This window comes from Gekko japonicus, unplaced genomic scaffold (assembly GCF_001447785.1).
Source record: "Gekko japonicus isolate JY-2015 unplaced genomic scaffold, Gekko_japonicus_V1.1 scaffold531, whole genome shotgun sequence".
Classification (NCBI taxonomy): Eukaryota; Metazoa; Chordata; class Lepidosauria; order Squamata; family Gekkonidae; genus Gekko; species Gekko japonicus.
Genome location: NW_015162494.1, coordinates 486,322 through 501,999, shown reverse-complemented (window position 1 = coordinate 501,999; position 15,678 = coordinate 486,322).

Sequence of the window (15,678 nt, the reverse complement as noted above, 5' to 3'; positions counted from 1 at the left end):
GTATGTGTAAAAAATAATTTGGTCTTAGTCTCTGAAATGAGCCCAAAATATAAAAGAAAGCAAGCCAATTAAAAAAGGTAGAGAATAAAAATAGCCTTTCCCTTGGTAGCTCTTATTAGGTCATTTTATTATGCTTCCTAACAACGTTATCAAATAAACTGTCCTGGTTTACTTAAGACAGCAAAGCTAAATCTGTTCAGCAACCATTAATGTAGTGTGGTACTGTAGATATAACAACATTAATACACTGATTTATGTATTGCTAGCAGGGAGGCCCCTCGTAAAACTAATACAACGACCTCTAGAAAGATGGAGTAGTAGTTCCCCCCCCCCAAGGCGCAGCTCCTCCCTGCAGGTTGCCAGGGCGCTCTGGCCAGTGTGTGCCACATCCGGACTGTGCCCAGCACGCATCCAGTCACTCGGCTCTTCTCTCACCACCCAGGCCCCCAGGCCTGCTGGTGGCCACCCAGCTGGTCCCCGACAGGCCACTGGTAGGTCATGGCGAACCGGAACTGGGAGCCGGCGGGAGCGGGCTTTTATTTTGACATGGCAGTGGCGGCGGGTACCTGAAGCAGCAGCGGTGGGTGTGAAGTGGAGCAGGTCAAGTGTGGCTCCTCTTCCTCAAATGAGCAGTGGGTGGCAGGCAGTGGCAGGCAGTGGCGGCCAGTGGCCATGGCCACCAGCTTTAGTGCAGGTCGAGGCCGGGCCAGGCACAGCAGCAGCATTCCAGCAAGCTGCTTGATGTGATGTACTTACAGTTTATTCTGTGTATCCTTACAACAGATGTGTAAAGCAGGTCAAGCCTGTTAAGCTTCATAGTTGAGCAGGGATTTGAATCCAGGTCTTACAATTTCAGCCGTTCTACTGTGTTGCACCATTTCTCTGTAAAAGGGCTACCATAGTCCACTAGATAGTGTGCTTTGGGCTCCCTAGTTTTCACATCATTTGGAGGCAGTTCAGACTTGCCTATATACTAGTGGATGTGTCAGTTTGGTGTAGTGGTTAAGTGTGCAGTTTGGTGTAGTGGTTAAGTGTGCAGACTCTGATCTGGGAGAACCGGGTTTGATTCCCCACTCCTCCACTTGCACCTGCTATGTGATCTTGGGTCAGTCACAAGCTCTGGCACAGCTGTTCCTGAAAGAGCAGTTTGTGTCAGAGTTCTCTCAGCCCCACCCACCTCACAGGGTGTCTGTTGTGGGGAGGGGAAGGGAGAGGAGTTTGTAAGCCGCTCTGAGACTCCAAGTGAAGGGCGGGGTATAAATCCAATCTTCTTCTTTTTCTTCATTTGCTTAATCCACACAACAATACTCAAGAAGATTAGTAAATACTATTGCATTTAACCTCACTGAACACTACTGTGTTTGACCATATCACATTACCTGTAAGTTCGGTCAGAGATGATTCCTTGTGTTGGTCCATTCCCATATGTAACTCATCACTTGATGTTATGGTTAAATGACAAGCAAGAATGCGTGGAACCAGGGGTCATTTCCTCAAGGAGCGCACAGGGGCAGAGCTCCGGCAGTAAAGAGCCCAGGGGGCGGGCACATGCAAGAAGCCCTGCCCCCTGCCCCCTGCCCCCAGCAGCCCTGGGCCACAGGGAGCAAGAAGCAGCCAGATAAATTGCAGAGCCCCCCCCCCCACCCGCACCGTGATGTTCTCTTTTCTTCCTTCCTTCTCTCTTTCTATTCCCTTTCCTTCCTTCTTTCCTTCTCTCTACTATCTCTTTTTTCCTTCCCTCTTTTCTCCTTCTTTCCTTCTCTCTCTCTTTCTTTCTGTCCTTTTCCCCTTCTCTCTTTCTTTCTTTTCCTCCTTTCCTTCTCTCCCTCTTTCTCTCCCTCTTTCTTTCTTTCTTTCTTTCTTTTTCTTTCTTTCTTCCCTTCCTTCATTCTCTCCTTCCTTCCCTTTCCCTCCCTATTTCCTTCTCTCCCTCTTTCTTTCCCTCTTTCCTTCTCTTTCTTTCCCTCCCTCCCTCCTTCCTTCCTTCCTTCCTTCCTTCCTTCCTTCCTTCCTTCCTTCCTTCCTTCCTGCACAGATCTGTGCATTCCCCCCTCCCCATAGATAGCAATCCAAAACAATCCAGTGGCAGCTTTAAGACCAAGTTTTTTATTCAGGTACAAGCTCTCCCTCCTCTGTGAGGGCAGATAGCTAGCAATCCAAAACAGTCCAGTGGAGCCTGAGCAGTGGGGGTTGCCTTCTGACACACTTCCAGTGATGTCAGGGTGTGTGGCATATGCAAATAAGTTATGCTAATGAGTTATGCTAATGAACCCCTGGACCTCTTTTTCTACGAAATGACCCCTGGGTGGAAGCAATCCAAACAGCCATGAAATCAAGTAATTACCATCATATTGTCCACTAGACTGTCATCTAGAAGGCAAAACTTATTAGGCAAACTTTTTCAGATAGAAAGTGTAGCAGATGTGTGTATGCACCAGAGCCCCTGCTGTACCCACAAGAGATTACTAGACCCAGATAGAAGGGGGCAGGTGAAAGATGTGTGAAAGCTACACACCAGGGCAGGCACCAAGAGCTGCTGCTTGACTGGGATCCTTCTTGCTTCATTACTTACTCTTCATTTCACTTGGCATCATTGATAGCTACCTTCCAGATTACCTTGATGGTGATATAAAAAAACTGATAAACTAGGATCTGAGGACTGAACTACATGCTATGTGGCAAAGGGGAGAAGGCACTTAACTCTTTGGGGTTTTTTTGTTGTTGTTCAGTCGCACAGTTGAGTTCGACTCTTCGCGACCCCATGGACCACATCACACCAGGCCCTCCTGTCTTCTGCCATCCTCTGGAGTTTGCTCAATTTCATGTCTAACCATCTCATCCTTTGCCATCCCCTTCTACTATTACCTTCAATCTTTCCCAGCATCAGGGTCTTCTCCAATGAGTGCTCTCTTCTCATTTGGTGGTCTTTTGTTACTTGCTGTTTAACTGCTCCAATGAGCCCTGTTCAGAAGCTTTGGAGGGAGTGAAATGACTGGCACTGAAAGGGTTAAGGACAAGGGTTTAACTCCCCCCCCTTCCTTTTTACTATTCAACATGGAGCCTCAGATTTCTGGGAGGCACCCACCACAGCTCATTAAGTGCTCTTTCATTTTTTTCAGAGGCCACTTCTGGTAAAAGAGTCATCCTGTAGTGGGTTTAATCCAGCAATGCATGAGCAGAGGGGAAAGTGTTCTTACAGTACCATCCTAAACAAGTCTACTGAGGTCAATTCAGTGGCGCTTACTCCCAAGAGAGTGTGCTTTGGATTGCACTGTTAGTGCAGTTCTGCTTGAGCACACATTGGTACAATGGTTGCAACAGCGTGTAACTCTTTAAACATAATTTTTAACAAAATAACAATGTGCACATGGAGCAATGGAATGGACAGACAGTTCACATGACGTAATTTAATCTTTTGCATAATGCCAGCAGATAACAAGGAATTATTCCAGCATTTCCATTTGCAGAAGGACTATTGCACAAAGAGGCACCTTCCTTGGCATTCAACACACTGTCTTTGCTGTACTGTGCAATTTGTGCCTCAGTTTTTGTACTGGAGGAGGATTTTGAGAAGGTACAGTTCTTTATTTTTTTTTACCCCTGCAGCATGAGGTCACACGCATCTGCTGAACTTCTCTGACATTGTGGCTGACAGAGAACCAAGAAGGGGAAGGCGGTCCTGCTGGGCCTTTTAAGCCTTTGTTCAAGTATTTGCTCAATGAAAACCAGAAGAAAAAATGAGGGGCGTCATCCCAGTGTTAATGATGCTCTAGGAATTGCCCCTAATCTCTATGGTCTTTACCGTTAAGTATGTGGACTCTAATCTGGGAGAACTGGGTTTGATTCCCCACTCCTCCACTTGCACCTGGCTGGATGACCTTGGGCAAGCCGTAGTTCTGATAAGAGCTGTCCTTGAAAAAAAGCAGTTTCTGTCAAGAGCTCTCTCAGCCCCACCTACCTCACAGGGTGTCTGTTGTGGAGAGGGGAAGGGAAAGGAGTTTATAAGCCACTCTGAGACACCTTTGGATAGTGAAGGGCGGGGTATAAATCCAATCTCTTCTTCTTCTGCCGTAGACATTTAGGGGATTCCTCCATTGTTGCAGATGCTGTGATGTCACTTCCAGGTGATCACGTGGAAGTGATGCCATGGCATCAGCAACATTCCCCCTTTCCAGGCTCCACCCCCAAATGCTCCTTTGGTACAGGGCTGCCAACACTCAACTGCCCCATCCCCTACCTCTTTGAGTGGTGGGATGGAGCAGCAGTCTCTCTTCCTCCCAGACGTCTAATAAAGTAACTGATTTCCACTAGAAAACTAGTGGTTTTCTCAGGGTAAAGCTTCATCTGGGCATCATTCTTATGACACAAAAACGCACCATGCTCACAGAAGTGATACTGAAAAAAGTACATTCCCATGAGACATTTTCCGGTAAACATTAATTTACTGTTTGTATAAATAGACATTATTTAGAAGGCTTTTAAAATACTACCTAGCTAGCTATTTTTGTTTGGCTTTATACAGTCTAAGATGTTGTGCCAGACAGACAGATACAAATTAGATCCTGAAGCGGCTTCAGTCACATCATCCAGAGGCAGCACCTCATTTTTTCATCACTGAAGTAGTCATAAGGAGATCAAAGCAGAATGGCAGGCTAGAATTCACTTGTACAGAAAGGGCTATTCATGGGAAAGAAGCAGCAAGCTGTGGTTAAAGGTACACAATTGCCATTAATCTTTAAGGCTGGCAGCCCTAAAGAGCCTTGTGCGTGAGGGTAGTTCTATATGCCACAGTTTGCACCCTAGTTGAGTGGGGCCTTTGGATTTTGGATGCAAGGGGCACAACAGGAAATGCCTGGAAAAAGGTTGTTTTCAAAGATGAAATTATTGAAACAGCTGATTGTTACAAATAAAAATTAACTCATTTCCTGTGGCAGCTCATTACATGGCTGGCCAAAAATCTACGCAACGATATTTCTTAATCTTGGCTTGGATGCAGACTAATATTTTGTGGGCACAAAAACTTTTGCCAGTGGAGTACAGTTTTCATGTCTCCCCTTTCTGTGACCATGGGAGGAAGAAGGTGGGGAAATTATGTTCTTCTAGTAGAAGTCCTTGCACCTATGGAAAAATTAGTCTAGATCCAAACCAGAGCAATCAACAAAGTTTCTGAGCTTCAATAGATGAGGGCTCTTACGCCAACAGAACCCTACAAATAATTTAGATGGCCAAGCTAACATAAAGGTAGTACTCGGAACACCTGTCTGTACACTTCACCCCTGAGGTGTCTTTGATGTCCTTATCATGCCAGGTGAGGTGCAAGTATCACCACTGCACTGCCTAATTTCCATCTGTCCAAGATCAGAATGTAACATCACTCCAGGTTACACAAAGTGAAGCAAGGAGGATTGTTTTCCTTTCTCTTCTCTGACCATATTATTTTCCCCTTAACACCTGCCCTGTGATATTCTCACTTTCCATATCAGGCTCATGCCTCTCCGCTTTTACTGACCCTGTCGATTTCACGTCTGCCTATGCCTTATCTCTCTTTTCTCCCTACCTCCCCTATTGACCTCCTTCCCCTATCAGCCCATTAGGGAACCACGCAAGATGGACAAGTGTAATCAGGAACAGAATGCACCCGCTTCATTCTTTCTATCAAACAAATGTCACCTGATCAAACAAACGTCTGCTCCAGTCATCTGATGAAGTAGGCTGACATTATAAACCAGCTAGGCTAGCTTCCAAAGTATAGCATAGCACAAATGAGTCTTGAAAACATTTGTCAGCTGCTTCCTTTTTCTTTTTTTATATATTCCGAAAAATGGGTCATTTGTTTGTTGCAGTCATGTGCAATGCTTCGAGTCAAGCAAACTCATCATTGAAGTCCAGCATGGCTTGCTTGAGAGTTGAGGACTGGGTGGGCTCTAATTCCCACAGGGAGCTCTTGAACACATGACATCCTGCCTCCCCCATGGCCTCTGCACCTGAGAAGGGACACACAACACACAACACACAACTTGAATTTAAGAAGGCCACAGTTTTGTTGACAGAACTGCAACACAACTCAGTCAAACTTCTGACCAGTGTTCCCTCTAGGCTGAGTCAGTGTGAGCTAGCTCACAGGTTTTTTAGCCTCTGGCTCACACATTTTTGTCTTGGCTCAGGAAGGATGGCTCCAGAGCAAATGAATTTATGCAGTAGCCAAATTGCCGGCTCACAACTTTAATGCCGGTAGCTCACCAAGTAGGATTTTTGCTCACAAGACTCCACAGCTTAGAGGGAACATTGCTTCTGACACATTAAAATGCTGTGGGGAAGAGAGGCTGGGGGTGGCCTCTTTTGGGCTGCCAGAACTAGCTGTCATGAAAGTGTTAGAGTGAAGCCGCCTGGCCAATGGGGCTCAAAAGCCAGTAGCCACATTCTGCTTCCCGTTGACTCGCCACTATGCCTGGTGAAAGGTGGGACTGACAAGGTAGGCTGAGTCTATCACTGAAGAAGACGGTGTATTAAGTGCCCTCTAGAGCCACTCCCCTTCGATTGAATGCTCCCCTCCCATGGGGGCAAGGCAAGCATTCTTCTCCCAGGTAATGTGCAGAGAGGGCAGCTCACATCAGTGGATAGGATATATTTTAAAGAAAGGATATATTTTAAAGAAACCACAAACAGCTAGCAATAATTAAAGAAATTAGAGAGAGTTTATGCAGCAAAGGAGAGCTTCAAAGGTTAGACCCAGTTTGCAACAGAGAACATCAGATTTTTCAAAAGCCCTCTGAAATGTTTGTTTCCAGGAGTGTGCATTCAGATCTACCCCAGACAAATTATCGGGTATATATCAATATTTGGGGTGTATTTTAGGATCCCAAAGGTATCCAGGATTTTTTGGGAAAACCAAGGAAGGGGGGAATCCCAAAAAAATCCCAGATATATTCGGGAAGATTGGCAAAGCCCAAAAAACAGTTGAGAGGCAGAGGCAGATTGCTCCCACCACTGAGATATTTTTCGGGCTTTCTTCTGGGCTGACTTCGCACTAGAGCTGCCTCGATGTTGTGCCGCCGTTTGCCCCGATACTATTGGTCAATTTCACACCCGAAGCTGCGGGGCTGCATTTTGACTGAGATATTTTTCGGGCTATCTTCTGGGCTGATTTCTCATTAGAGCTGCCTCGATGTTGTGCCGCCGTTTGCCCCGATACTATTGGTCAATTTCACACCCGAAGCTGCGGGGCTGCATTTTGACTCGCGGCTTCGCCCGATTTCTCCCGCAGTTCCGTAACCCTGTTTTTTGAGGATCACAAAACTGCGGAGGAAATCCGGCGAAGCCACAGGTCAAATGCAGCCCCGCGGCTTCGGGTGTGAAATTGACCAATAGTATTGGGGCAAACGGCGGCGCAACATCGAGGCAGCTCTAGTGCGAAATCAGCCCACCAGTCCCTTTAAACAAGGTGCATTTAAAGGGACTGCAGAAGATAGCCTGAAAAACAGCTGAGCTGGTGGAGAGACTGCTTCCTGTGGGTTCAGCTGTTCTGGGTTGGCAGGAAGACTGCTCTCCATGGGCTTAGCTGTTCTGGGCTCTCTTGAGCAGTCCCATTTAAAGAGGCTGCAAAAGAGAGCCCCAAACAACTGACCAGAGGGGAGATTGCTCCCCGCTGGCTCAGCTGTGTTTCAGGCCCTCTTCTGCAGTCCCTTTAAATGCACCCTGTTTAAAGGGACTGCAGAAGAAAGCACATTTATAAAATGTTCTATAGATGGTATAGAAGAAAGCACATTTATAAAAGAAGAAAGCACATTTATAAAATGTTCTATAGATGGTATATTACCCCTGATAAACTGGCAAAGATCTATCCTAATGTATGAAATGTATGTTGGAAATGTCAAAATAATGCTGGGTCCTTTTACCATATGTGGTGGCTATGTGATAAAATGCAAAAATACTGGGTTTGGATCCATTAAATATTACAAAAAATCTTTAAAAGTACTATACCCTTTGTTCCAGAAATATTTTTATTGAATATTTTACCAGAGGATTGTAAAAAACATTACTCCAATCTCATAATACGTGTAATAACAGCAGTGAGAATACTATATGCCAAATATTGGAGAAGAAAAGAAGTACCTTTGAGAGAAGAAATTGTAAACAAAATTTTGGAAACTGCTGAGATGGACACATTGACTCTAACTTTGAAAGGACAACCAGAGACAATCTTTGAAAACACATGGGCAAGATTATATACATGGTTTGAAGAGTACACTAAATAAAATATACAGACTCTCAGTGTTTTTTTAAGAATATAAAAACTTTATTTTTTACCTATTTGCAAGAGATTTATACAATGGCACAAGGTGAAATATACAGATTTAACAATTGTTAAGGTATGAGTTTTGTAGACAAGAAATTTAAAGAGGTATTTGGATACCCTCATTTTATGTTATGGTTGTCTTTAAAAAAATCTTAACAAAAAGAAAGCACGAAAGACAGCAGAGAGGTGGGAGCAATCAGCTTCTACCTCTGAACTGTTTTTTTGCAGCTTTGCCACCACTGTTTCCCCCTCCTTTTCTTCTCAGGTCTATAAGACCCCCCAAATTTGGGATTTTCTAAAAACCTCAGATCCAAATATTTTACCAGTATTGGGATCTAAGATTTCTTGTGAATCCTGAATTTTTTGGGGGGCCAATAGACCGAAACTGAAAACTACCAAGAAAAAAAATTGCATACCCCTAATTGTTTCTACCCAGTACCTAAAGGCTAAAATGATATGGTCCTCCTTGGGGAGGGAGTTCCACAGCCTCAGTGCTACCACTGAAAAGGTTGTCTCACATGGTCAAGCACAGCCACTAAAGTCCCTGATTGGAAAGGGGAACACAGAAGGGGGTCTCTCAGTATGTGATCTAAGTGTACAGATAGTCCCAACTCAGAAGAAGCAACTTCTTAAAATACGTTGGTCTACCAGGGCAACCGAAGCTATTTTGCTATCAAAACCAAACAGGGACCCCTGCCCCCAACCATTTAAAGCGACCAACTCCTGTCAGCAGTGGGGAAAGGGTTTGAGCTGTCCATTGCCAATGGCTGCACTACCCTGCCAGTGGCAGAGAAGGGGCCACCAGGGTGGGTTCAGATGTAGGGGCATGCAGCAGCACTCTCAGATCCCACAATCCCCTCCTCAATGCAGCAGAGGTGCCTGTGGACTGGAATGACCATCATTCACTCCGGGATCTGTCATTCCAGTTCCAGAGCAATCAGTGCCCAGAGGCTGTTGTTCCAAATCCATTCTGCATTCATCAATACTTCCATGTGTACTGATGTAGTTGTGACATGTTGCAATGGAAACCATCCAAGCCATTTGTCATTCCTGCACGCCAGTATGTCTAATGGACATACCCCCAACCCCAACCCCTCCAAAACTACTGAGTCTATCTGACTGCATTAACTCCCTCCCAGCCATTGATTCCAGGACCCTTAAGTATAGATAGGGGCTCTGGGGCAAGTGATGCTCTGTCTTCTTGGTGCTTGGGGGGGGGGGTCAACAGTGGGAGGGCTTCTAATGTTCAGGCTCCATTGGTGGACCTCCTGATGCCACCTAATATTTTTGCACTGTGTGACAGAGTGTTGGCCTGATCCAACATTGGCTTATGTTCTTATGTTCTAATGTTATCCCCTGCCCCCTCAGTGTTACCTTCACAGATGTCTTCCCCCAGGGTGATAGAAGCCCCCCCCCCTTTCTGGAGCAGACACACAGTTATGAACTTCATTCATTCATTCAATTCATTTCCAAATATTCTCCCCCAAGTGGCTGACATCATTCCCCTCTCCTCCATTTTACAATCACAACAACCCTGTGAGGTTGGTTAGGTTGAGGGTGTGCCTCTGGCCCAAGGCCACCCACCTAAGCTCCATGGAACAAGTGGGGAATGGAATCTGGGTCTCCCAGATCCTCTAACCACCCCCACCAAGCCGGCTCATTCCCGCAGACCACCCTCCAGCCCCTCCCCCTTCACACAGAAGCCTGCAAGGTGAGGGAGGGAACCTTACGTTAAGTCAGCTTTGGAGGTGCCGCGGGGCCCCTGCTACATTTGGCAGATGACTATGACCAGTGGGACCCAGACACCCATCCACAGCCGCCCAAGGCACTCAAGAGCCCTCCCTCTTAGACATGTCATCAGAAAGCCCGGGGGGGGGGGACAGATGGGCTGTCAGGGTGTGAAGACTCTATTTGCTTCCTCCCTGGGATGGCATTGCAGGTGGAACATGAAAGGGCTGGCGGGGTGCTATGCTTTACTGCAAGGGGAGGGCTGGAACCACAAACTGAGCAGAGTGGGGGGAGGTGGGACTTGCCACACCCACAAGTCTCCCTGCTGAATCTCCACCTGCTGGAAAGTAAAACAGAGATACGTCCAGCCCTGGCAAGCGGGCTCAGCCATGGATGTGTTGTCCTGACCGAGACTGTGAATGCTGGGAGGGGGGGGGCTTTGCCACCAACCCCTGTTGTGGCACATGGTGGTACCATCCAAATTATAGTCGCCTGTCCTGAGTTGAAGTGCTCATGGATTGCTGGTGATACATCCAGAGCAGCACCTGCAGCTGCTGCTCAAGGCTCTGATTCTGCAAGGGAATTAGTTAAAGCATCGCAGGGCAAGCTGGTTCACCATGTACAGTGGAGCAGCTGCCAGACCCCGCCCCCCAAAAAACCCCACAGACATGCCCTATCCTCTGCCGAGGGTGGGAAACAGGCAAATCCCCCTCCCACTCGAGATCTCCCGGGAGACATTCCTGGGATCTTTTTCCACGGCATGTCTGGGGCCATGGTACTGTGTGGCCGTGGCTTGTGTCATCCCTGCACAAACTCAATGTGGGGCTTGAGTGCAGGAGGCGCTGTCATGGCACCCAGTCTCAAGAGAGGGGGAGGGGGAGCAGGTTTGGGATCCTGGCCCTTGCTTACCTGTCAGTGTGTGGTTGCCTCCAAAGGTGGGGGTACCTCTTAGGGTTCTGAAATGGGAAAGGTCAGCCACAGAGTATGGACTTTGCTCTCCTTCCGAAATTGGGGAGTGGATAAAGAACTCCCCGAAATTGGGGAGTGGATAAAGAAATTACTTTTTATGGTGGAAATGGACAAAATGACAAGAAAGCTTAAAAATCTGGAAGCAGAAGAATTTTTTGCAGACTGGATAGACTTTAAAGAATATTTAGAAAAATATTGGGATGTAAAGAACAACTTAATTTGCTTTGATAACTATTGAAAAAAGAATGATATTAGAAGAAGGATAAATGTATAAGAATAATAGTTAAAAGATATGTTACCTGTAGAATATGATTAACAAGTAAGGGGGAAAAGGAGAGAATTTAAGATGTGGGCTGGAGGTTGGAGCACTGTGGGAAGTCAAAAGGGGTGGGGAAATAGGAGAAAAGGATGTATAACAATTAGTAGTATGATGTATGTTTGACCTCTTAATATATCCTAATAAATTGTGTTTTTTTGGGGGGGTGGAAATATGGACTTTGCTCTCCTCCTTGGGTGTTAGTGCTAAGTGCTCACCCTGTATTGCTAAGTGCCCTCTCTGTGCTTTTCCTACCACCAAAGTGCCTTGCTGCTTGCTCTAAGCCCACATGGCAGGGAGTTCTGAGACAGAGTCCCATGCCGTGAGCCCTAACTACCGAGTTGTAAGATCATCTGGCTGAAGTTTTTGTAGGGGAGGGGGCTGTGCTTGGGTGCTGGGTAAGGGGCTTGGCTTCCCCGGAGAGGGAGGTGATTGACTGGGCCTGTAGTTAACATCCAGAGCTCCTCCGAGCCTAATTGGCAAGGCTGCAGTGACGGGGGGATGACTTGAGTGTTCAGTTCAACTGGCGCCTATGGGCCACTCCACGATTTTTGTTGGCGTAACTCTCCACCTCTGGCACGGGGTGTTCCCAGGCTGAAAGATCTCAGGGAGCCAACTACTTCTGGCCATGCCACCTGAACCACCCACAACCATGCCAGTGCAGGGGTCTACGCCTCAGTTGTGCCAATGGGCAGCTGCCACAGCCCTCTGCCTGCACCCAAGAGCAATGCGGTGGGGCTGGGGGCCTGCACCATCATAACTGGCCTTTACACGGGCATGCCTCAGATATACGCTAATGCAAAGGACAGTTGGCTCCTTCAGCACTCTTCCCACCCACCCCGGATTGTGCTGTCTATCTGATATCTCCTTCTATTTATTTTAAATATGTATATAACATGGTCTCTGCAGAAATGCCCATAGAATGGTTTCCAATACAACCAATAAACAGAACAATAAAACCATAAAAATAGAAAATCCCAATGAAAAACATTTAAACAGTAGATCCTATTAAAATATCTCAATGTGCTGTCCACAACAGCAGGCTTGAGACACCAGTCTCCATGGGGATAGGAGTGTCACATAGCTAGTACCAATAATTACTATGCATAAAGGTAAAGGTTCCCTTGCTCGAAAGTCAGTCGAATCCGACTCTAGGGTTGCGGTGCTCATCTCCGTTTCAAAGCTGAAGAGCCAGCGCTGTCCAAAGACATTTCCATGGTCATGTGGCCGTCATGACTAAACACCAAGGTGCAAGCAACGGTGTTACCTTCCCACTGAAGTGGTACCTATTTATCTACTTACAATTTCTTGCTTTCGAACTGCTAGGTTGGCAGGAGCTAGAACTAGAGACGGGAACTCACTCCGTCTTGCGGCTCACTCGGGTCTCAAACTGCTGAACTACCAATCTTCCACAGCCTCCAGTTCAACGTCTTAACCACTTGAGCCACTGCAGCTCCTAATTACTATGCATAACTGGAATTAATAATGAAGGTACCTTTGTGATATAGCCCTTTAGCAGTTCATGCAAAGGCTGACTGAGTTTTGTATTACAATACATAGATGGTTCTGGAAAAAAATAATTTTCTATCACAAAGCCATGGGGGATTTCCCCCTGCATGAACCGATGTGCTCTCAGGATTGATTCTTTTGACTCTTTGAGTGGGATGAAATGTGGGTTGCTTCAATCTACTTTTCATTTAATCTAATGCAACTACATGTCTACATTTAGAAGCTCTGGAGTGGCACATGAAGCATGTGGCAAATGAGTTCTTCTTACAATGCTGATTCATATGTTACATAAGCAGTGGGAGCCACTTCCCTGGGATCCATAGACCAATGGTCAGACTCAGTGTTCATGTATCCATCTGAATAAGGCCCGTTGCTTAACTGGGTTTAAATTCCATGGAAGCCATGCATAAGCAAGAAGCCTCTCTTCTGCCATCTCTCTCACTCTGGTTCTAAAGGAACGGCACTTTAGATTTTAACACCTGGCACAAGGGGAAGCATCACACATGCACACAGCTCTCAAGAATTGTTTAAACAAAAAGACAAAACTCCCAGGCAAGCTGAAATAGAGCACTGATCTGGGGATATTGAAAAATTGACCATTTTATATAAATAGTTAAGAAAATATACTCACACAATCAGAGTAATAGTGAACACTAATGTAATCAGCACCAAGCTCTAGATGCGCTTGATAAGGTAAATATTCCCAAAGCCTACACACTGAATGCATAATGTGCAAACTCAAAACAGAAGCTGGAGGGAGAGGAAGAGTTCAAGAAGCCCATGAGGAAAGTGGTGAGTTAGATTACACACTCTGAATGGGGAGGTTCCTCTAAGTGTCTGGGTACCTGATAGTCTTCAGACCTGGACCAATCAGGAAGCTTGGATTGGCCTGAGGGGAACTTGCAAGGGCCAAGTGAGCAGCTTAGCAAAAGTTCCAGTAAAATCCAAAAGGAAAAGATCCGGTCAGGTCTGCAGGGTGTAATACATGAAAGTGGCCATGTGAGGCATGATGAGCATGGCAAAAGAACTTCAAGAGTACGCAGCAGAACAGGAACACCTCAAAATCTAATTATTGAGCACATGTTAAGGGAACCAGGGCAACTCTGCTATACCAAAGCCTCCTCTGGCCTGCTGTTTGGATATCCTGAGTAAGGAAACTCAGAGCTGGTCAGAGGAAAAGAAGAACCAACCCACTAGCAGTGCCTTGTCTCTTTCCTTGTACCCCAAAAGTCACCCAGTCCTGAATTGTGTACCCCAAATTTTGTATCAAGGCCCTCAAGAAGTATCATGACAAAAATGAAACACTTGGAGTTGCCACACTGAAAGCCAGATTTCTTTCAAGCTGTAATTACCGTTGCAGCAGAGGGCCTTCACCCACAACACGGAAAAGAGTGATACCAAGAGAATTTGAGTCCTAGTTAACATGTGTTTACTTCCGCCTTTTCAAGCTGAGCCATTTACAAAATTGCAATATGCATACTCCTAATTAACGTGTACTATATTTATGCCTATTTATAAAATATGTAGGGAATCTAAACTCCAAAAACACTCATTAAAACCAAATATTGGATTTACTAATATAAAGCAATTCTGCTCTTTAAGGTAACACTACTAGGAAAGACAAAAAACACAATCTGTGTAAAAGTAGATCTACTGCCTGCAGCAGTAGAATCTTAAAGCCAGTAGCATCTTAAAGACTAATAAAATGTGTGGCAGGGCATGCGCTTTCGTGGATCACTGCTTACTTCTTCAGATGTCTTCCGATATCTGCCACAAATGATGTTAGTCTTTAAGGTACTTCAGGACTCTTGCTATTTTCTACTGTGTAGAAGCAGAAAATTATCTTTAGAAGATGTGTTTGTCCAACCAAAGTACTTCTGAAGTAATGCACTAAAGGGTACTAAAGGACATTAGAGTGGTGAAGTCTCTGTCTGAGAATGGATGGCTACTCCCTATAATGCCCAAGAGGTGTGAGAAGGCAGTGTGGTCTTTAAGACTCCATTTTGATTGGCTCTTCTCTTTCTTTCTCCTTTCATCTTGGTTCTGAGGCCAGCTTCTCTCTGCCAGCCATGCAGAAATGGAGTTACAGGCCATCTCCACAAGAAACTAAGAGCCTGCAAAGAAGTAGCAGAAGTACCCATGCCTGATTTCATCAGTGTGCTCACTGGAAAGCAATGGCAACCTCAGAGAGAACCAGATCCACCTAAAAATGGGGCTATCCAATCATTGATCAAAATGGCTCTACAATTAATCAACGTACATTTTGAGATAAAATCTTTCATTAGATTAACTTTCCTTCAAAGAAAGGACTCCAGTCATATATTAACATCTTCAGCTAAAATATCTCCTCCTATGACTTAATTCTGGACAGCCAAGAACTACCCATCTACATTGCCTGGGTCCTGAAGGACAGAAAATCTTCATGCATCTTCCTCCAGTCACTGAATTACCACAAGAGTCTACTCCATATGACAATGCCATTCATGCTCTAGATGATGATTTTAACCCAGTGTTAAACATTGTATCAGAACAAGTTCTTTTCACACTCAGAGTTGCCACATGGGCCCATTGATCAATGCATAACAACGCTGCGTGAATTACGTGTGGCTCATGAATCTGCTCATTTTACAGATGAGATAATCAGGGACCAAGTGGTCGTGAAGAGAAGTAATTCTAAAATCCAAGAAAAAAACTTCACATGACAAAGGGCCCCACTTTGGGAAAATCCATAGAAATTGTTCGAAGGGTAGAAACTGCTGTCCACTGTGCTAAATCATTGTCCTCCCAAATCAATAAACCCTGGGCTAGTGGATGGTCAGAGGCTGTACAGAACAGAAATGTACACAACAGGTCTTCAGAG